Below are 23680 nucleotides of genomic sequence, written 5' to 3' on the forward strand. Positions count from 1 at the left end.
GGAAGTAGCCCAGGGAGTTGTACCTGTCATGCAGCTGTTACAGGAGGCACTATAGACAGCTGCAATCTACAGGGCCCTGGGCTGGAACCCGGAGTAGAGGGCGGGCCCGGTTCCCCCCAAACCTCCCAACTCCTGATCAGACATAGGAGGAGTTGACCTGGACTGTGGGTTCCACCAGAGGGGAAGATCTCTGAGGCGAGCAAATCCGCCAATAAGCGCAGGACCCACCAAGGTAGAGGAGGAACTTTGTCACAACTTATATAAATCCATGGTATGTCCACATCTTGAATACTGCATACAGATGTGGTCTCCTCATCTCAAAAAAGATATACTGGCATTAGAAAAGGTTCAGAGAAGGGCAACTAAAATGAATAGGGGTTTGGAACGGGTCCCATATGAGGAGAGATTAAAGAGGCTAGGACTTTTCAGCTTGGAAAAGAGGAGAATAAGGGGGGATATCATAGAGGTATATAAAGTCATGAGTGGTGTAACAGAGATGGGCCTGATATGCAAAATGAAGAGCATTCAGGGTTCTGGCTGTCTCTGCTCTCTGTGCCGGAGCGTAATTCTCTCCTTGAGAGAGAGGGATACTGTGGCACAGCCATAGGCGGCAGGTTCATATCATTTTTGGTGGGGCCCAAAATGGTGGTGTCCCCCCCCCCCCCCGGTCTCACCCTGTAAGCTGATATAAAATGAAGCTACAATGCGTCAGCACCACAAGATTACAAGGGTCAATTAAAAGTGGAAAGTCAGAAGCAGCACTTGCCTATTAATACCTAATATACGGTATTAAATTTTGTTGCACCTGTTGTGACAAAGTGGGAATGTTCTTAATGTTTTCTCTGAATACTGTGTGGGTGCCTCAGTTTCCCCTGCAAAGTGCCAATTGACGGTGTTGGGGACAAAGAGATCAGGTGGCCTCCTTGTCCGGAAGAGACACAAAGGCCAGATGAGGGAGTGTCAGTTTGGAGCTGGCTGGGGAAATCGGGAGAGGCCCAGAACTTGGGTCTGGGCTCCCCACCCCCCAAGATGGACCTGACTGAGGGGTCCTGTTTTCTGTACTTACAAGCTCTGTTTTAGACTGTATCCCTGTCATCTAATAAACCTTCTGTTTTACTGTCTGGCTGAGAGTCACATCTGACTGCGGAGTTGGGGTGCAGGGACCTCTGGTTGCCCCAGGACCTGCCTGGGCAGACTCGCTGCGGAAAGTGCACAGTGTGGAAGGGCATGCTGAATGCTCCAAGGTCAGACCCAGGAAGGTGTAAGCTTCTTGCCCTGGAGACAGTATGCTCAGAGAGGAGGCTCCCCCAGAGTCCTGACTGGCTTTGTATGGAGTTGTTCCAAAGCATCCCAGCATCCCCTTCCACACCATGCGCTTCCCGGAAGTCTGCACAGGCACTGACACTCCCTCCTCTGGCCTTTGTCTCTTTTCCAAGCATTAGGTGGCCACCTGATCTCTTTGTTCTCCAACACCTTCAGTTGGCACCTTGCAGGAGAGTGGCCCAGGCCATCAGTTGCCTGGAGACAGGGTGTCAGCCATTCTCTGTGCAGACAGCATCACACTGGCCCTCTAGGGCTTTACAACAATCACACCCCCTTATCCCACCATCTAGAGCCTTAAGAAATGCATTGGGGAAACTGAGGCACACAGACAGTATTCAGAGAAAACACCTGTATACGACCAATTACATACTTTGAAGGGTGTAAAATAATCAAATATTGTGCTAAATACAATGATACTCCAAACTGACCACCAAATTTAAGTTGCATGTTTTTCCCCTCAGGTGAGGGTTCTGGGGTGGGGCTGGGGATAAGGGGTTCACAGTGCAGGAGCGTGCTCGGTGCTGGGGGTGCAGGCTTTGGAGTGAGGCAGGGCTGAGGATGAGGAACTTGGGGTGCAGACAGGCTGCCCCAGGGCTAGGGCCAGAGAGGACTCCCCATCACCACCACTGGCAGCAGCAAGCTCCAGGGGAGGGTTCCCTCCTGCCCCCCATGGCACACACACTCTGCACATGCTCCTAGAGCCCCTCTAAGGTCCAGAAAGCTCACTCCCCTCCCCTATGATGGGTACTGGGGGGGGGGGCACAGGTGGCCTTCCATGTTGCCCCTCACCATAACTTCACTGTGGATGGGGGATGGGGCTGCCCCTTGCCCAGCATGGGGCAGAAGTGGGGTAGGCAGGGTGGTGGCTGGCTATGGGGTGGGGGAGCAGGGTGTCATAAAATTCACCCAAGCCCCAGCTGCTCAGGTCTAGGAAGCCTCCCTCTCCCATCCCTCCTGTGGCGGGTGGGTTGGTGGGTGCTGGGGGAGGGGGCATTGCCTTCACATGTGGCTTCCTGCCTCCCCTGTGCAGCCTGCTGTGCCTCACTGGGGGGCTGGGACTGGGGCTGGGGCAGGGGGGGAATCATAGGGTCAAACACTCAAACATAATAAAAAATCATAGGGTCAAACACTCACGGAAGTCCCAACTGCTGCTAAGGTGAATGTCTGTCTGTCTCCTGGCCCGTTTGTGTCTCCTCCAGGTAAGGGTGGGAGGGGAGGGGAGGGGAGGGGAGGCCCCCTCCACTCCCCTCCCCCTCCTGAGTGCTTCAGCAATCATTAGCACATTCCTCTTATGTTAATGCTTAGCACATTCCTCTTATGTTAATGCTGCAGCCCTTAGGCTACCGGCAGCAGCAGCAAAGGAGAGAGAGAGAGAGACATGCTGTGTGCTCTCTTTACATTCAAGCAGGGAAACTCCGGGGAGGGGGAAAAATCTAATATTTCCAAATATTGGTGGAGCAGAGCCCCTGATTATGAATATTCCTGGGGCTTTAGCTCCAAGAGCCCATATAAGTTGGCGCCCATGGGCACAGCCCAGGGAAGTGACTTGCACCAACTTACAGAGCAGGTCACTTGCAGACCCAGGAAGAGAAGCCAGCAGTCCTGCCTCCAGCAGCATGCTCAGACCACTAGACCACAGCTGCCCCTCGAATGCAGCCTCACAAAAGCCTGGGGGCTTGGTGCCATGAGCTGGAGGGGGAGCCAGTGAGAGGCTGAGTCAGGGAGAGGAGTCCCTGAAATGCCAACATGTCTCACAGCGCACCCAAAAGCAGCATCTTCAGCCGCACACCCACCCCAAGCTGGCCCCTTTCCTAGCACCTCCCATGCTCACATATCTGAGTAACTCCTATCCAAAGAACCCAGAGCCAGAAACCTGGGCAGTGTCTCCAGCTAACGCTGTCAGGGGAGGAGACCTCACTTCAGATAGTGGGGGTTTTGGGTAATTGTCATACATAAACTCTCCTAAGTATTTCCTTGGCTGGCAGGAAAACACCAGCATTATAAGGGTTAAAAATCCCTTGTATTCTGGGCCAGGCATTATCTCTGTCCCTAACTCTGGGTCCCTTCTTCTGTCTGCAGCTTCCCCACAGAGCTTCAAGACCCAGAGCTACGTAGGTTCCGCTGGCACTGCCTGAGGATTACACAGCCTGCAATTAGGGCCGGCCAACACACAACTGCAACAGAAGCCCTTTGATGCAGGCCCTGGTGGGGAGAAGAAAGGCCCCTCTTGAGACTGATGACTTCAGCTCGCAGAGAGGCAGATTTGTGTGGGACTCTGGAGTGCTCTGGCGTTCCCATTGTGAAGCTCTGGGGAGTGCAGCTTTGGAGACCGGTGACCTCTCCCCCTTCGCTCACTCCGGCCCCGGCACACAGGCCAGCTGGGTCCCGCAATCAATAGCCTCGGCCAAATAGCCAAGAGGGCAAGTTTAATGTACTGGCTGTGCCCTGGTGCTCCTCAGTTCTCAGGAGCTAAGTCTGTACTTGGATATGGGAGACCACCAACGAAAGCCCAGCTTCTGTAGGAAGCCATCGACCCTCTGAGTCAGTGCTTTCCCCAGTATGGTGCTAGGGGGCGCTGTGGAGCAGGGTGAGTGACTCAGTCGGGAGGGGGTGTCATGTAAGGTCTGAGGCCTTTCTCTGCAGTCATATTAGTAGAGCAGCAACCACGAGCCAAGAAGCAGAAAGTCACATCCTCACATTCCATCAAATCACATTAAAACAACGTGATATCGGGCTGTTAAGAAGGCGCTCCTGTCCTAATAGCACCCACTGTCACCAGATAAAGAAACAGATCTTAAGATGTTTAAAGAAAACATTGATTGATGGCATCCTGTCTGGCAAGGAAGCACATATCAACAGTTGTGGGTGTGAAATCTCTACTCCATTATTGTTTTGCTTGTATGGTCCTCACTTCTCTATTGTTTATCTGTATCGTTTTTGTCTGGTTCTTTGATTGCTTCTGTCTGCTACATAACTAATTTTGCAAGGTGTAAATCAGCTAAGGTGGCGGGGTCTGACTGGGTAAAGAATTGTTTCACAGTATGTTAGGACTGGCCAAAAATTGTTTAGTAAACCTTTAGTAAAATGATTGGTTAAGGTACAGCTAAGCAGGACTCAAGTTTCACTATATAAACTGGGGTCCAAAAGGAAGTTCTTGGGAACCAACTCCAGGACACAGCCCCAAGATCAGAGCTGCCAGACCTCAACATGCCAATCACAATGTGCAGAAGCTGGAGACCCCAGATGACCTGATCCTGACTGGCCATTAGGAAAAGTTGGTCTGCCTTATAGGGAGTGGTGAGCATTGTATGCTTAGTGTGTGCATTCTGTTTTGGTAACTGTTAATAGAGGATAAGGATATTACTGTGTAAGGCTCTTTCACTGGTAAAAAGATCCAGCACACCTGCAGAAGAGTATGCCCTGAGCCCTAGGAACTGGGTACGGGTGGCCCTAAGCCCTAGGAACTGGGTACGGGTAGGTGCCTTTTGCCCTGAGCCCTAGGAACTGGGAAAGGGTGGGAGTGCCAAAATCAACTGGGTTACTGGAACCCATTCAAGCTCCGCATGCAGCGCAGTGTAGTGGGGTGAATTGGACAGGGCCAGTGATCCAGGGCTTCCGGACCCTTAAGTTGTAAGAAGGGTGCAGGGAAAAACAGGGGCCAAATGCTGTTCATCCACAGTAGGGCCTGTGATCCAGACCAGGCTGGGACACCTCGCAGGGCCTGTCCCATCAGAGGGTGACAGTAACACATTCGCTGGGGATAGCATTGAGGAACTGCAAGGCAATGGGAACAGAATGGATGACAAAAGACACCTGGCGCCAGAGGCTGTGTCTCTGACAGGCCGCTTTGGCAAGTCATTGGTGGGGTCAGGCATGGAACCCAGGCGTCCTAGAGCCACTAGACACCACTTTGTCTGACTGCGGGACTGGTGTGCACAAAGAGAGTGCTACCTCCTTTAGCAGACAGTGCAGAGCCTCCACACACCCCACCTCAAGTAAACTTCATCTTCTGACTGATTGTGCTGGGGACTTAACTTTCATGGTTAAGCTGGTTGCTCCTCTCTCTCCCCCTCATGGGTGTTTTTTGGCTTCCTCATTCACTCTGCAGCAACACTCCTCGTACCTAAGCTAAAAGATCCCTGCAGCGCCCCAAAATCCTGTGGGGATGGCTCATCAAGTGGGTTACTGCCAGAACAACTGTAACGTGAAAGTGGGGATAGGGATGTGCTGAACCTGGGACATAGGAGGGTGACAGCTTAGAGGTGCTGCTTAACCCAGCCTGCTCAGGTGTACTCTACTCTGGTGCCGTACCCATGGCATATGAGGGTGGAAGCTTGGAGGTACTGCTCGACCCAGGCTGCTCAGGTGTACTCTGGTGCCGTACCTATGGCATATGCGGGTGGCAGCTTGGAAGTGCTGCTTGACCCAGCCTGCTGAATCCAAGGGCCTATGAGGATGAGCTCAGAAATGCTGCTTGACCCAGCCTACTGAGTCCAGGACATATAAGAGGTCAGCTTGGAAGTGCTGATTAACCTGGCCCTTTCAGACATTTCCTGTTAATGTGTGAGTGTGTCCATCTGATTCTGGGGCTGGAGGAGGTCCTGCATGATAGCTCCATTGGGAGGGATCTTTCAGCAGGGAGAAATAGAGCTCCATGTGAGAACACAAGTGACACAAGCAATACATTGATAGAATTACAGAACTCCCCCCGAAGAGTAACCCTAATGGATGAGCGTACCCTAAAGTAACGGGCAAAGCTGGTACACAGGGCATTGGCAGATTGCTCTGGCCTATCTGGTTCTATCTTGGCTGGCCTGGAGCTTGACTCCAGCTCACTATCTGCCTTTAACTGGCACTGGATCAACCTTCCTTCCCCTTCCAAACTATGCTCCATATCCAAGGTGAAGTGCTGGCAGGCCTGCTGTAGGAGGGAGCTGTGCACGAAGCCAGCCTTTCCCGCTGTGATGAGTGGATGGTGTAAGGGCAGATGAGAAGCAGGGCCAGATTCTCCACTGATGTAAACGGATGCAGCTCCATTGTCCTCACTGCAGATTGTCTCTGGGACTCCAGTGGAGCTGCTCAGATTTACACCGGCTGGGGATCTGGCTTGTAGTGCGCAGAGGAAATGTCCGACAGAGATTACCTCTCCTTTTACCCTGGAGGTGATTGAGGCCCCTCTGCTCACTGGGGTGGGTGGCCCCCGCTTGCTCAGTGCTGGGAGGGGTTCCTTGGTGAAACAATCCTAGCTCTGATCATGAACAGTCACCTACCCTTTCTCTGAATGTTGCCCAGGCTCCGATTGCCTCTCTCTGGATTTGTCCAGCAGCCGGCCTGAAGGACTAAGCCTCCTTTGTTTGGCCAGGTGGCTCCACTCCAAGGAAAAGGGCACCATAACTCGAGCAGGCCTCTCAAGCACTCAGCTGGCCTGTGGGAATGCCATCATTCTCCCACAATAGGGGCTGTTGTGGGAATATCCACTCACGGGCTGTAATCCCGGCTCCAACATCAGCAGGCCCTCCAGAGTCTGAGGGGATGAGAGAGTCCTAGGCGACCACAAGGAGGCCTTTGACCCTGACAGCATGATTGTAAGAAAATAAGAACATCCGTACTGGGTCAGACCAAAGGTCCGTCTAGCCCAGTATCCTGTCTCCCGACAGGGGCCAATGCCAGGTGCCCCAGAGGGAATGAACAGAACAGGTAATCATCAAGTCATCCATCCCCTGTCACTCATTCCCAGCTTCCTTCTGGCTTAGTTTGGTGGGGTTTCCTGTGTCCCACCCTGGTCCATTCTCATCACACTCAACACTGCCCCTATCATCCCTCATCTTAAATACCCTCACTGACCCTTCCTCACTTACTAGCAACTACTCTCCAGCCTCTGATCTCCTGTCCCTCAGCAAACATCTGGTGACGGTGGTCTCCTCCCATCTCTCTCATCCCCTAAGACACTCAGATACCACACGTGGGCAGAGGGTGAGACCCTAGCACTGAGCTTGTCCTTCTCCATGTGGCTGCACACCTGCTTCTCTCCAGTCTGGCTCCTTCTCATCCTCATGGGTAACTCTTTTCTTCTTGTGGGTCATCAGCAAGAAGCCCACCTCCCCAGCACTCCCCCTTCTCAGTATGAGCCCTATCTCTCTGACCATCTTCTCCCCTTCACCACACAGCAGCTCTGGTCTCTGTCCTTGGTCACCTTCTCTTCTCTGTCTAACCAGCAGGGCTGGTGCAACCATTTAGGCAACCTAGGCGGTCGCCTAGGGCACTAGGATTTGGGGGGCGGCATTTTCTTCGGCAGCGACCGCGGTGGCCGGATCTTCGGCCGCCTTGGTCGCCGCTGGCATTTAGGCGGAAGGAGCTGGGGCAGGGGAGCGTGCGGAGGGCCACTGCAGCAAGTAAGGGAGGGGGGCGGCACACAGGGGAACTCCCCGCCCCAGCTCACCCCTGCCCTGCCTCCTCCCCGAGCACGCTGTGGCTGCTTCACTTCTCCCGCCTCCCAGGCTTGTGGCACCAATCAGCTTAGGTGCCGCAAGCCTGGGAGGCGGGAGAAGTGAAGTAGCGACGGCGTGCTCGGGCTGCTCGTGCTCGTAGGAGGTGTGAGCTGGGGCTGGGGGGGGTGCCTTAGGGCGGAGGATGGGGAGCTGCCGTGGGGGGGCACCTCAGGGCGGAGTGGGGGAGCTGCCGTGGGGTGGGGCGCAAGGCGAAAGTTTTGCCTAAGGCGCGAAACATCCTTGCACCAGCTCTGGGCACCAGTGTTAGCTCCAGCCTGGGACAGCGCTGTTAGCATGGAGAGGGTTGTGGGGAAAGGTATTTGCAAAGGCTGTTGCAGATCCTGAATGGTGTTTCCTGGCAGCAATATTTGCACCACTCTCCCATGCTGCAGCCAGACAGCTCCCTCACTCCAGGCACATCCATTGCACCTTCTCTGACTTCCTAGCCATTTCAGAAGCCCCTGCCTTCATTTACAGTGCTGTCCTCTTCCCTGCAGTGTACCTCAGCTTCACGTCAACTTCCTTGCAAGGGAGCCATTGGAGAACCTGGACACAGGCAATTCCTGGCAAGGGGCCAGCGGGAGGTTCTGGGTGGAACCAAACTCCTGAGAATGGAGGCATCACTCAGGAATCACTACAGGCCTGATCCTCCCGTTGAAGCCAATGGGCATTGAGGGCTCTTGGCATCTTGAAGGATTGTCCCCTATGTAGTGTGAACACTTGGTGCATTTCAGCCCATGCCCTTTGGTTCTGGGGAAACTGAGGCACAAAACAGTGACAGGACATGCCCAAGAACTCAAGGATGAAGCTGGGAAGAGAATCCAAGTCTTCCTGCTCACAGGATTTATGGCCCAAGCAGCAGGGTAGCACTGCCATTTGGCACAGTGCAGAGGAGGGGCGTTTGCCTGTACTCTGGGATGGTTTCTCAGCTGAGATCTTGTCTCCCTCACCGTGCTCCCTGCCTCACATTTGCACTGACTTGTGCTGCTCTTTCCTTATTAATCCCTTTCACTCCAGTGTGCCCATCTGGTTTCCAAATCCCGACTCCCAGAGCCTAGAGAATCAGGGCTGGAATGTGACTCACAGGGGAAAATGGGGGTGGGGGGCAGTAGAAGGAAGGGGCTGCCTTGTCTCTCACTGGATGTTACACAATCAAACAGGGGAATGCTCGGAAAATGAAGAATGGAAAGATTCCGGGGCAGCTACGGAGAATGTTCTGCTTCCATCTTGTCCTGTACACTAGGAGCCCTCGCCTGACCTTTGTACTTGGAGAAGCTGCCCGCCCCTGCTCACCTGAGATCATCATTGTCTGCTTGTGACATGACAGTTATCTCCCCACCAACCAACTGTGACGTCACCAGCAGAGCAGAGCCAGTGACATTCACAGATACAAAGAAGCCGCCACCAGATGGGTGCCTTTGGAGATGGAGAACTGGGGGTGCATGGGAAGCACAGAAGTTAGCCCTCAGAAGCAGGGTTGGTCTGCAGAGTTTGGCACGAGGTGGGAGTGGGCCTTTAAGGGTCTGTCTGCACTGCAGCTGGCAGAGAGTCTCCCACTGACAGACTCACACTGGCAGGGCTTGAGCCCTGGGGGGTGTTGTGACTAAGGCTGGAACTTGGGCTAGCCACCTGAGCTCAGACCCAGGGAGTTGTCTGGGCTCGAGAGTCTGAGCTGGCTTCCCAAGCCGTGGGCTGGGAGGCTCACTCCTTGCTACAGTGTAGACGACGTGCCCTAAGGGGATGCAGACTAGGCTGACTGCACCCAAATCAGGAAAAGCAGAGTCCAAGAGCAGGAGTTTGCTCTGGTATCTGTGTCCAAATTTCACCACCCCCAGTGCTGCAAATCTGCTGTGTTCCGCCTCCGAAGCAGCTGCCGTTCTGTGGAGATGAGAGAGAATAAACCTCATGGGACAGATATCAATCACATTGCTTAATGTGCGGCCTGAAAGCTCCGATACTGCAGAGATGAGAGTGGGATACATGCCCCAGTAGAACCAACTAGCAAGGTGCTGTCACCGTATCACTCTGCTCCCACGGGCCGGTGGGCTCCCAGCTCCAGCATTCAGATCAGTGAAGTGATTGCGTGAACCCTCCCATGCAGCTGGGCCCAGGCTGTGATGCCACAGTGCCAGGGAGGAAACCCATGACAAAGCCCTATGCTGCCACCTAGTGGCCAGTCCCTGACTGCGCTTCTGCCAACTTTGTGCATCACAACTTTTCTTTTGGCTTATATTCCTGGGGCTTGATGCTTCCATGAAGCTGAACCTGCTGAGGGCCTCTGGGCAGATCATCAGCAGCAGCATGCTGGACTGAGGCACTGAAGAAGGTCCTGTCATCTTCAAGGGCTCATGGCAGTCAGGAATCCCAGCCCTGCCATAAGGTTTGCTTTTATACTGGGAGATGAACCCAGCACAAAGCCCATCATCCTATTGCTGGTCTTCAGTGAGCTGCATCCCACCCAACAAGTCTTGTGCTGGGCTGAGACAGGATCCCAGGTCCCATCTAGACCCTATGGTAAGGCCGTGTCCTGCCCCTGCACCTGGAGCCCTAGAAGCTTTTATGGTAAATAAAAAGGCAAGTGAAAACAGGAGTGATCTGAGCATTCAGAGGGAGGTCAGGGGCCCTAATAAACATGGTGTCAACTCTGACTGTGCCCATCCTTCATCGTGCTGGGGCAGGTCATGTCTGCATCCTGCTACTTCTCCTCTGTGGCCTAAATCCAGCCTTCCCTCCCTGCCCAGGACCGCCCAGAGGATTCCGGGGGCCTGGGGTCTTCGGCAGCGGGGGGCTCTTCCGTTCCGGGACTCGCCGCCGAAGTGCCCCGAAGACCCGCGGCGGGGTCCCCCCCGCCGCCGAATTACCGCCGAAGCAGGACCCGCCGCCGAAGTTCAGCTTGGTCTTCGGCGGTAATTCGGCAACGGGGGGGCCCCCGCCGCGGGTCTTCGGGGCACTTCACCGGCGGGTCCCTGAGCGGAAGGGTCCCCCGCCGCCGAATTACCGCCGAAGACCGAGTTGAACTTCGGCGGCGGGTCCCACTTCGGTGGTAATTCGCCAGTGGGGGGTCCTTCCGCTCCGGAGCGGAAGGACCCCGCACCGGTGAAGACCGGGAGTGGCAGAAGCTCCTGTGCCCGGCCCCGCAAGAGTTTTCCGGCCCCCCCGGAGCGAGTGAAGGACCCCACTCCAGGGGCCCTGAAAAATTCTTGTGGGGGCCCCTGTGGAGCCCGGGGCCTGGGGCAAATTGCCCCTCTTGCCCCCCCCTCTGGGCGGCCCTGTCCCTGCCTCATTAAAACACCCATCCAGGCAGGCCCTCACCAACTCATCTCGACTGCCTTCCCCCCCACCCCCGGCCTCCCTGACACCCACCTTGCCCTACTCAGAGCCAGGCAAAATGCAACCACCATGATCATCCCCCCCAGTTCATCACCCAGGTCCCGCTCTCTGTGAATCCTGCCTCTGGCTTGCCTGCTCCTCAGCTTCTCGGCTTCACCCTTCAGATCCTCTCTCACAGCTCTGGTATCCTGTCACATCACCCCTGTGTTCTGCCAATGGTGCCAGCCCTGATCCTCCGGTGTGGCCCCATCTCCCCCAACTGTCTTTGTGCTCCCTTCCACATGGCATGCCCTCCCTCAAGGTCTCTGCCTCTTCCTTCACATCCCTCCTCAAGACCCGCTTCTGCTGGGAGGCATAAAAGGAGTCAGCTCCCTATCAACTGGGTCAGCAGCATTGGCTTGTAGGTCAAAGTGCCCCTGAGCTGTCATTGCAGCCCATGGATCAGTGTGATCTCCTCACCGTCCCCCTCACCTCTCTCCTGTTCTGTGTCACACTCACCCCTTTCCCCTTGTTGTAAGTTACAGGGTAAGCTCTTCCCGACAGGCACTGTTTCTTTCTGTGTCTGTGCAGCCCCCAGCACAGTGGCACCTTGACCCTGAGGGCAGCCCCTGGGTGGTGCTCTCATGAAGGTAACACCATTAATTCTCCTTCCCTGTCCTACATCTCCAGCCCCACCTTCCTGCTCTCAGCCATCAATAGAGCCACAGGGGTTGGCTTAGCCCTAAGTAACCAGGCTGGTATTTTCAAAGGGGCCTAAGGATTTCAAGGGGTGCCTAAAACCCCAGCCAAGGGTCCCAGCTTGAGACCGTCCACTTTCCCTGTGTGGCCCTGTGGCATGCAATCTTTGTGTCACTGGAGCTCACCTAGTCCTGGCTAGGCTCATTAGCTCAAGCTGTAGTAGCTTATGGTTCTTAGCTCGGGGAGTCACTGGTTCAGTCCTTGGTGCGTTAGCCCAGATGGTAGCCATCATGCTGGCAACAGAGGGGTCCCTCTAGAAACCCCCCCTCCCAGGCTGGCTTTCCAAGGCTTGGGTGGGGATGCTGGGGAGAGCATTTATTGTATTTGCTGTCTGGGAGGGTTTCTGGAGGGATCGGGCTGTAATGTTCCATGTGTTTTGCTACCCAGCAAGATACTCTGGGGAAGGTGGGAGGTGATGTTCTTTCATGCTTGGGGAGGCTTTTGGAAGGAGAACTTTTGAACTCCTGGGTAAGCATAATGTTCTACCTGAACAACCTTAACTCTGCCCTCTAGTGATGTCATGCAGGGTAAACTCATAAATTGTTCACCCTCTATAACACTGATAGAGAGATATGCACAGCTGTTTGCTGCCCTCCCCCCAGGTATTAATACTTACTCTGGGTTAATTAATAAGTAAAAAGTGATTTTATTAAATACAGAAAGTAGGATTTAAGTGGTTCCAAGTAATAACAGACCGTACAAAGTGAATTACCAAGCAAAATAAAATAAAACACCCAAGTCTAAGCCTAATACAGTAAAAAAGCTAAAATTCACCCTCAGAGATGTTCCAGTAAGCTAGGGTGACCAGATGTCCCGATTTTATAGGGACAGTCCTGATATTTGGGGCTTTTTTTTTAATATGGGCGCCTATTACCCCCCACCCCCTGTCCTGATTTTTCACACTTGCTATCTGGTCACCCTACAATAAGCCTCTTTTACAGACTAGCCTCCTTCTAGTCTGGGTCCAGCAATCATTCACACCCCTGCATAGGTGGCAGGTTATATGGGCTCGAGGTGCCCGAGCACCAGGAATATTGAGGGCTGGGGGCTGTGCTCCAGCAATATTTGGAGCTGGGTCTCTCTCCCCCCACCCTGCCTGGATTGGGCCCCGGCCCCCACGGGCCTCCCCTACGCCCCGCCGCGTCCCTGCCTGAAAGAAAGTGGCGGGTGCCTCTCCTGTGCCTGCTTGTGCTGCCGGTGTAGCACATTCCTACACGGATTGGCTCCCGGCAGAACTGCTGTCTGCTGCCCCAGGGTCCTAGCGCCCCCCAGGGCAGGGCAGGGCAGGCTGCCCTTACCCTGCCCTTCCGCCCTAGCCCTGAGCCTCTCCAATGCCCCAAACCCCTCATCCCCAGCCAGAGTCCTCGTCCCTCTGCACCCTAATCCTCTTCCCCAGCCCTGAGCCCCCTCCTGCATCATGAATCCCTCCTCCTCAGCCCCACAGCCCTCACCCCTGCACTCCCTCCTATCCCCAAACTCCCTCCCAGAGTGTGCACCCCCCCTTCCCACACACCCCTTCCCACCCCCAAACTCCCTCCCAGAGCCTGCACCCCTCACCCCCTCCTACGCCCCCACCCCCAGCCCAGAGCCTCTACCCAAACTCCATCCCAAAGCCTGCACCCTACACCCCTCCTGCACCCTAATCCCCAGACCAGGACCTGGACCCCAGACCTACCCCCCCTCTCCCAGAGCCTTAGGCAGGTGGGGGCAGAGTTTGGAGGGGGGTGGAGTTGGGAGGGTGGGTTCTAGGCACCACCAAAATTTCTACAAACTTGCCACCCATGCACCCCTGTGGTTACTGTCCTTTGTTCCAGTTTCTTTCAGGTATCCTTTGGGGTGGAGAGGCCATCTTTGAGCCAGCTGAAGACAAAATGGAGGGGTTTACCCAGGGGCTTATATACTCTCTCTTGTGGGTGGAAACCCCTCTTCTCTCCTATGCAGAATCCAGCTCCAAGATGGAGTTTTGGAGTCACATGGGCAAGTCACACATCCATGCATGACTCAGTTCCTTACAGGCTGACGCCACATTCCCAGGAAAGCTCACATGTGGATTGGCATCTCCCAAAGTTCATTGTCAGTTAAGTGTTTCTTGACTGGGCACTTACTGAGCATAGTCCTTTCTCAAGAAGCTGACCAAATGCTTCACTGAGGCTACTTAAAATCAAACAAGTATATAGCCAATATTCATAACTTTGAATACAAAATGATACATGCATGCAAATAGGATGAATATATCTGGTAGAGCATAACCTTTGCAGAGATATGTTACATGGCATATCTAGGATAAAACATACTCCAGTTATGTCATATTTATACTCATAAGCATATTTCTATAAAGCATTATGGGGTGTAACGTCATAATGTTGTCAATTGCTGGGTTTCCTGGGGATCTGGGGTAGGGTCAGTGGTCCAAATCAGATCATTTAATGAATGGTCTCCTGATGCACAGTTTCCCCTTGAAAATCACATAAGATCAAAATGTGATGGTTCTTACTACTTTTTCTTTCATTTTTCTGTTTTCACACACAGCTAAGGCTCAAACTATGGCACTGGGGCATCCCAAACTGCTGCCACCCTCACAGGGCTGCACCTGCTGCCCCTTTGAGAAGGTATGAAGGGGATGACTCAATGCTGGCACCTCCTTGTGGCCAGGCATGGCATGTCATGGCCTCTCTTTCCTTGATGGTTGTCTTCTGCTGGTGGCTGCTCCACCCAGGGGCGGCTCCAGGCCCCAGCACGCCAAGCATGTGCTTGGGGCGGCAAGCTGCGGGGGGCGCTCTGTCGGTCGCCAGGAGGGCAGCAGGCAGCTCCGGTGGACTTCCCGCAGGCGTGTCTGCAGGAGGTCCACCGGAGCCGCTGGACCGGCGACCAGCAGAGCGCCCCCCGCGGCGTGCCGCCGTGCTTGGGGCGGCGAAATGGCTAGAGCCGCCCCTGGCTCCACCTCTGTGGTGGCCTGCCTCTTCCTGTGACCTGGCCCTCTGGGCTGGTCAGCTCCCCCTCCAGGGTAGTCTGTGAACAAAAAGAATGGGGAATTAACACAAATAAATTGAGTCAGTAAGAGAGAGGAGGGAATGACTCCCTCTCAGACTGCGTCAGGCTCTGGCTCTCTCTTCCCTCAGGGAGGAGCCTTCAGGCAGGGTTCATCTGGGTGGCTCCTGCCTGCAGTCAGCCCTTTCCTCTGTTCTCTTCCCTAGTTTTCCCTCAGGTGAACTCCTTGCCTCCCCTTTTAACTCCTCCTCCAGCCTGGGCATGCTCCACAGGTGTGGTGGGGCAGAGCTACCTGAGCCTGGAGCAGTTCCTTATAGAATCATAGAATCTCAGGGTTGGAAGGGACCTCAGGAGGTCATCTAGTCCAACCCCCTGCTCAAAGCAGGACCAAACCCAACTAAATCATCCCAGCCAGGGCTTTGTCAAGCCTGACCTTAAAAACCTCTAAGGAAGGAGATTCCACCACCTCCCTAGATAACCCATTCCAGTTCTTCACCACCCTACTAGTGAAAAAGTTTTTCCTAATGTCCAAACTAAACCTCCCCCTCTGCAACTTGAGACCATTACTCCTTGTTCTGTCATCTTCTACCACTGAGAACAGTCTAGATCCATCCTCTTTGGAACCCCCTTTCAGGTAGTTGAAAGCAACTATCAAATTCCCCCTCATTCTTCTCTTCTGCAGGCTAAACAATCCCAGTTCCCTCAGCCTCTCCTCATAAGTCATGTGTTCCAGCCCCCTAATCATTTTTGTTGCCCTCCGCTGGACTCTCTCCAATTTATCCACATCCTTCTTGTAGTGTGGGGCCCAAAACTGGACACAGTACTCCAAATGAGGCCTCACCAGTGCTGAGTAGAGGGGAATGATCACATCCCTCGATCTGCTGGAAATGCCCCTACTTATACAACCCAAAATGCCATTAGCCTTCTTGGCAACAAGGGCACACTGTTGACTCATATTCAGCTTTTCGTCCACCGTAACCCCTAGGTCCTTTTCTGTAGAACTGCTGCCCAGCCATTCGGTCCCTAGTCTGTAACAGTGCATGGGATTCTTCCGTCCTAAGTGCAGGACTCTGCACTTGTCCTTGTTGAACCTCATCATATTTCTTTTGGCCCAATCCTCTAATTTGTCTAGGTCCCTCTGTATCCTATCCCTACCCTCCAGCATATCAACCACTCCTCCCAGTTTAGTGTCATCTGCAAACTTGCTAAGGGTGCAGTCCACACCATCCTCCAGATTGTTAACCTCCTTAACCCCTTGTTGTCCCATCTGGGGTTTACATACCCCATCATAGGAAGCAATATTTAGAAAGATATTCAGGCTAAAAGTTGGATCTACAATATGGCTTGAACCAAACTGATGAGCCCAAGAAAGACATTAGCACCAGTGCAGCAGGACTGGGGGTCTGATCAGGACCAGCTCTAGGCACCAGCAAACCAAGCACGTGCTTGGGGTGGCACAATTCCAGGGGCGGCATTTCGGGAGGCTTTTTTTTTGCTTCGGCAGTTGTGCTCTCGGAGGTTGGTTTTGTTTTTTTTCATTTTGCTTGGGGCTTCAACCTAGAGCCAGCCCTGAGTCTGATGGGAGCCAGAGCTTTTGCTAACAGGCCTCTGTCAGAGTGGGAGGAAGAGTCTCTGTGACAAGCTGTGGCCCTTGAACCTAAGTGGCACCTGCAGACTGTCCTGCTCTGGCCAACTTTCTGAGCATGCACTTTGTGCACACGAGATGCACTCTGCCAGCAGAGGTTCCTTCTGGAAGCTCTGCCCTCAGAGTGAAGCTTCTGGCTTAACAGCTGATATTTCCATGCACAAACTCAGATTTACTTTAAAACGATTGCTAAGGGAAGATGAAAGACTCTAACAAGCAGCAGTAGTAGGTCAATGCACTCATGCCCTGTGCCCCTCACCCATTTCCTGAACTACGGGACTGAGTGTGAAGCAAATATGTGGGACTTTTTCATCAATGTCATCATAATGAAAGGGGTTGCTGAGTCTCAGGAAAGGCACCTATAACAGACTAAGGACTGGCTTGAGATCAGCATTGACTCATTCGGAGCCAGCATACTGTTGTCAGTCACAATAATAATAATAAATGCAGAAAACAACTTTCTGCAATAATTCATCCAATTGACACAAACCAGATATTCCCGTTTCTCAATTTCACCCCCAAGCACTGGAGTTTCTGAGAAAAAGGGGCAGAAAGAAACGTCAGACACTGGAAAAATCTTAGTCATGTGGAGCTTTTTAAAAAGGTTAGAGCAAAGCTCAAATTCTGTTTTGTCACACAAACTGCTATAGAAAAACCAAGCAGCTAACAGGCAGAATTTTTGTAGACCTTTCATATCTCTTTTAAAGTGGAAATCCTGGTGCAGCCTGAACTGTGATGGCGCTACCACCCCATCATGCTTTTGCTCTGTCACCTATGGACTGGGGAAGGGACACAGGTGCCAGTTGGAATCATTTGACCAAGTAGTTCCTCCACATTAATCATAGAATATTAGGGTTGGAAGGGATCTCAAGAGGTCATCTAGTCCAACCTCCTGCTCAAAGCAGGACCAATCCCCAGACAGAATTTTACTCCAGTTCCCTAAGTGGCCTCTTCAAGGAGTGAACTCACAACCCTGGGTTTAGCAGGCCAATGCTCAAACCACTGAGCATGGAAAATTCCAGTCCTCCCTCCCCGCATGAAATATATGGAGATATACCTATCTCATAGAGCTGAAAGGTCATTGAGTCCAGCCCCCTGCCTTAACTAGCAGGACCAAGTACTGATTTTGCCCCAGATCTCTAAGTGGCCCCCTCAAGGATTGAGCTCACAACCCTGGGTTTAGCAGGCCAATGCTCAAACCACTGAGCTATCCCTCCCCCCTATGCAAAGGGAGGTTTTCTTGAAAACCCATATGCCTCAAGAGGAACTGAGTAATGTTTGCAGTGCAAATTTGGTGTCATTTGTCCAAGGGGTACCCACCCTTCCTAAAATGAGCTGCTTATAATTTTCAAAGTCCACTGTTCACATGTATATGTAAATTGTTTAAAAAACTGATGGGCTGCAACAGAGTCTGGGCCACTTGGAGCAGGTGTTTCTAGAGATGTAACTGCCTGGAAATGAGCTGTATTATCATTTTCAGCATCATCACTTTTTTGGATGGACAGGGGAAGACTTAGATAAGCCCAGCCCACAGCAAGAAGGAGCTGCAATTGGAGAGATAGTCCCTCTCAGCCCTGCTATAAAGCATGCTCAGTCACTCTATGGGAAGGGTGCATATGCAGTCTGGTCACACATAGGAAATGAGAGGGGATGAAACATGCTCAGCAAGGATGGAATCTTTGGAGATTTTAGCTGCTAACCTCTAAGAAGTCTCCAAGGGACATGCGTGAACAGAGATTATTAACTAACGACTTCTTGACTGAATATAAGCAGATTTTCACGGACACTGCAGAGGGCACGTCCTGGAAACAAAGGCTTCCATAGCATGGGGACATGAGAGCCACTCAAAGAAAATCCTGCAGGATTTTTTTAAAATGGCAAAACAACGGATTTTTCTCTAAACTGGTTCTGTGAAGTGGCTGAACTGTTCTGATGAAAACTTTCCACAAAAATTCAGCCTAAGGCAGACACCTGGCATGGAAAATTCCAGTCCAAGTGATTCAAGTTTGTTAAAGTTATAAGCCACTTCATCTTATAATGGCCAAAGTTAATAACAGGCAGCACTACCTACAATTCATGCTTTTATATGAAAGGTTCCACACACCAAATCATTTTGTTTTTTCCATAATGTAAAAGACTCCACAGTGACATTCCTTTACTCCCTTACAAAGCAAATCAACATATCGTATAAACAGATGGCATGAAAAATAATTTCAGTAAAATGAAAAAATGCTCTGACGTGGTATTGGAGATCGTTCCACACTCTCTGCGCTCTGAGTCTCCCCTCCCCACTTCTCGCTCTCTCCTGTTTCCCAGTCTCTGTAGCTCCTGTCCCTTATTCATCCTTTGGCTGTGCCTATCCCAACTTCTCACTTCTCCCTGGGAGAGCTAAAGTTTCTCTGGTGGATTACAAGCGAGTTTTTTGTCACAAGTCCACAACACTCGCTTTAAAAAAATATATATACAAAAACTAAACTTCAGGAAGAACCTTTTCCTCATTATTTTCTCTGATCCTTTCCCCAGAAACTGGCTTTTCATAGCGGATACATCTCAGACAATTTTTTTAAAGTTTAGTTTAAAGTCGACTACCAATTTCAAAGCTTTTGAAAGAGGTAAATAACGACGGCATGTCATGGTTTGTTGCCATTATATGGAAGAAGCTGCATTAATCTAAGTTCCAAGGTAACAATTACATTAAACAGGAATTAAGGTTCACAGAGTGTGTTTCAGTGACATGCAGGTAAAAAAACATTGCAGACACATTGCAATTACCTCCAAAACAGGGGTTACAAAGTCAGGACATTCAGAGATCAGGTACCCAAAGCAACTGATTTTTAAAATGGGGATTGGATGCCTCGATCCCTTTGTAAAGGACTCGTGCTTGGTGCTGTAGAAACACAGAACCATATATGGTGGATTGATTTAAATCACTGATTGTAACCATGATTTAAATCAGCAAACAGGAAACCTCAATTTAAATAATCACTTTTAATTTTGTTTTGCAGTTGTACATTCAACTTATTTTTCTAAAGAAGGTTAATTCTCATTGGTTGGTAACTATTAAAACATGTTGATTTGCAACAAAATGTAGTTTTTACTCTAAATTTGGTGCTTTGTTTTGTTAACTATATACACACATACATTTATTTGAGTAATTATATAGCTTACATTATATTTATTCAGCGTCTTCATTGTTTTACACATTTATTGTTAGAAAATAGTGAGTGGTGCATTTTTTATTTACTATATAGTGATTAATGTTTTCTTTGTGATTTGTGTCAAGCTCTATTTGGATGGAAATTCAAATTCAATTACAAGCGCACAAAACCAGCATTTTAATTTATTTATATTTAGTTAGTTGAATGAAGCTGTCTTAAAGGATGTTATATCCTTGGGGGCAGCCGGTTTAGGAAGAAATCACTTGAGGCCAGACAGCAGACAGCTAACAAAACTACCATTTTATTTACAGACACAGAGCTCACCCAACCGGCCAAAACCGGCTGGGCTATCCCCTAATAATCTAACTCAGTTGCCATAGAAACAAAAACCATCACAACCAAATACACAACACTGGATATATAAGAAAAAAAGTTTATCAGAAAGCTTTTCAAAACACATTTTTCATTTAAAACTAACTGATTTATTAAATGAAGGAAGTATTCTCTGTAGTTAGTGAACTGAACATATTGTTTCTGATCAGCATGGCCTTCAAGATTTTAGAACTAGTAGATCTCATCCTCACACACCCCATATTTATTAATAGAAAAGAACAAGTTCTGCTTTTTCAACTTGTATTAGTTTCTTAACTTTGAACGAAACAGTCATTATACTGAACTAGTTGAATCAACTGAAATGAAGAAAATATTCTCTCTCAACCTCCAGAAGAGGCTACTCATGTCAAAGCTGGTTTAGCACTTCAGCAAACTCTGGTTCCAGGTGTTTAGCCAGTGACTTAAACTAGTTTAGTGGTCTGACTTTTTAAAAAACTTGGCAGCAAACATGTACTGCTTAATATTGTTTGTTTGTTTTATTTAAATTAAATTATCTCAACAGATTATAGTAAGTTTAGGCCTTACCATAGGATTGTTATTATTTCAAATTTAATTTAAAATAGGTACTTTAAAAATATACTTAATTTATATTTAAAAATCCAATATAACTTTATTTTTTTAAAAGTCATTTTATGTTTATCTACTCTGGAACAACAAATATAGTCCCTACCTAAAAGAGTATTTATCTTGTCCATTTGGTGGTCATTCTGGGGTTTGGGGTATTTTTCCCCTCCATGGCCAATTGTAATTGGCCAGCTTAGTCATGTGATCATGCTTTTCACAATGAAAATTTTGATTTTTAAAACTGAAAATATTCTTTGGACAATCTGGCCATAGGTGTCACAAAGGAGGCAGTGAACTTTTGAAACACTGGCATTACCTGTCGGAGCTGAAGACTTCACAGCCCAGCCCAACAGACTCTCCTGCTGCTGCTACTGTTCCATGTAAATAAGTGCTGTGTTTGCCACAGGAATGTGAATCAATGGCAAATGAGGATGGGAAGTGGCCCACACATCTGTGAATGGGAGGGGAGAGGTCCACAACATTCTCCCTTTCTGTTAAGGGGTTCATGGGATGGAGATCTAGGGGGATCGCAGGATGAAGGAGTTTAAAATCCCCTGTCCTACAGCAAAGGACTGAGAGTTCTGAGACATGAGTTTCTTCTCTCTGGCTCTGCCACTGTCAGGAATCAGAGCCTGCAGCTGAGCCAGGCTACAGGCAACCTAACGAGCACGGCTGGCCTGTAATTGGCTGCCTAATGGGCTACTCCACCTGATTGGAGGAAGGGTCAGCAGACCTGCTCTTAAGCCCAGTGGCAGTTTAGGGCTGCTCAAAGCATTTGCCAAATTGCCCATGTCTGTCATAGCTCCTTGTCTCAGGCCAGGTAACTCCAGCAGACCCTTGGCTCTGTCATCTGACTCCAGTTCTGATTTCTGACTCCTGCTCCAACTGCTAGGCATGACCATCTATGGCATGGTCACTGATCTGCTGTATGATTTTAGGTAAGTCATTTTGCCTCTCTGTGCCTTGGTTTCCCTGCTTGAAGATGCTTAACCACCTCTGTATAGTGCTCCAAATCCCTCCCATGAAAGGTGTTTTAAGTGCAGGTTGTTATTCTTAGACAGTAAGAGTAAGAACAAAACAAAAGCTTCATGCTTCTGTCTATTTGGCACAATCAAAGCGAGGATAACTCAATTACCCTGCCCCTCAGTACAGTACATTGGATTAAATTTGCCCCTCATGTCTCAGACTTATGTAAGTCAGTGGTATGACCATGTTTGGAAGACTTCAGTGCAGATTTAATTTACTGTGGTACTGTTTTTATGACTGCATGCAACTGAGTGCATTAAGAGATCTCCTCAGGTGGACTGTCCTTCATGAGCCATCTGACTTGGAGAACATTTCTCAAGCTTGAGTACAAACGGAAGAGCTTCATCTTTACTCAGAGCTTTACAAGGAATGGATATGAAGTGACTGAAGGTTCTCAAGGATGGATATTGGGGTGGTGGTGTTAGGAATCTGCTGAAATAGACAAGAGTGTTGGAAGGAAAGCTGGGGTATACAGACAACTCCTTGTGTGGGATGTGAAGAGCAGCTTGCTGCACATGTGGGGCATGCCAGTCTTGAAGGGGGAGCCTTAAAAAGGGAGAGGATCAGCTTGAGAGGATCTAGCCTGGGGAGGTGGATGGAGAAGCTGGTGTTGCTCTGTATTTCTGTTAATTTAGTTTCCTTGCCTTTGTTGCCTTGAGAACTGGGACTAGGAGCTGCTCCCCAAGGAGGAGGTGGGCCAATGTAGAACATAAGAACAGCCATACTGGGTCAGACCAATGGTCCATCAAGCCCAGTATCCTGTCTTCTGGCAGTGGCCAGTGTTAGTATATAGGCCTGTATATTCACCTGAGATAGAATTTTGGGTTTTGTTTGCCCATTTGACTTATGTTATTCTTATATCTTTACTAATATGTGTTGCTTCTGCCCAGCCAGATGGGTTTGTTAGTATAATGAGAAGAGAAAAGAGAGAGCTAAAGTGGTGCTAGGCCTGGTAGGAGTTTAATGTACGACTACCTCGACTCCTGTCTCAAGGCAAGGTCAAGCAACCAATCAGCAGTGGCAAGGGGGAATGGGGGCGGGAGGCATAAGAAACACCAAAAGCCAAAGAAAAGCCTGGCCTTGGCCAGAACAAAACCACACTCCTTACCCCTCCCATGAGATACAAGAGGTGGTGTGATGTTGCACACCATTATGCTTTAGAGCAGGCCTGCACAACATGCAGCCCGGGGGCCGCATGCAGCCTGCGTGGGCTCACTGTGCGGCCCATGCGGGGTGAGTAAGCAAGCAGCGGGTGAGGGAGGGGGGCTGAAGAGGCGGGCAGAGGTGTGTGGAGGTGAGCTGGTGGGGGAGGGGGGCTGAGGAGGCGAGTGGGCGGGCAGTGGTGGGGGCTGAGTAGGTGAGCTGGGGTGGGGGTGGGGGTGAGGAGGTGACCGAGGAGTCAGTGGCTGACCTGTTCTACTGATCTGGTCTGGCTCCCAGCCCCTCTCCAAGGGTTGCAGCTGTCTGGAGGTGCCTGCCTTCCTCATTCATTCAACAGGGCAATTGATTACAAAGTTGGGGGAAGATATTATTCTACTTCTAGCAAAAAGACACTTTTCTTTTACCTTAATCATACTACCTTAGGGGCCCGCTATAACATATTACTAAGGTTCGATGTTTCGGTGGGGTAGTGCTGGGGAAGGAGGGTTTGTTTCCGTGGAGCAGGCGGTGTTGGGAGGGGGGGCAGAGTATTTCAGGGGGGCTGGGTGGCACTGGGGGGGGGGGTCGGCAGGCATGGGAGGGGTTGGCCCTCAGCTGTTTTCTTTGGAGTAATATGGCCCTTGCTTTACGAGTTGTGCATTTAGAGAAATGTTTGAGTGTAAACATGACATAACTTGAATGTTTTATGCTAGATATGCCATGTAATATATCTTTGCAAAGGTTATGATTTACTGAATATATTTATCCTATTTGTATGCTTGTATCATTTTTATATGTGAAGTTATGGGCATTGGCTCAATGCTTGTATTTAAAGTGTTTGCTATAGGAAACACATAAAACAAGATGTGGTCAACACAGTGTGAAGG

The sequence above is a fragment of the Mauremys mutica genome, chromosome 7 (assembly GCF_020497125.1).
Source record: "Mauremys mutica isolate MM-2020 ecotype Southern chromosome 7, ASM2049712v1, whole genome shotgun sequence".
Lineage (NCBI taxonomy): Eukaryota > Metazoa > Chordata > Testudines > Geoemydidae > Mauremys > Mauremys mutica.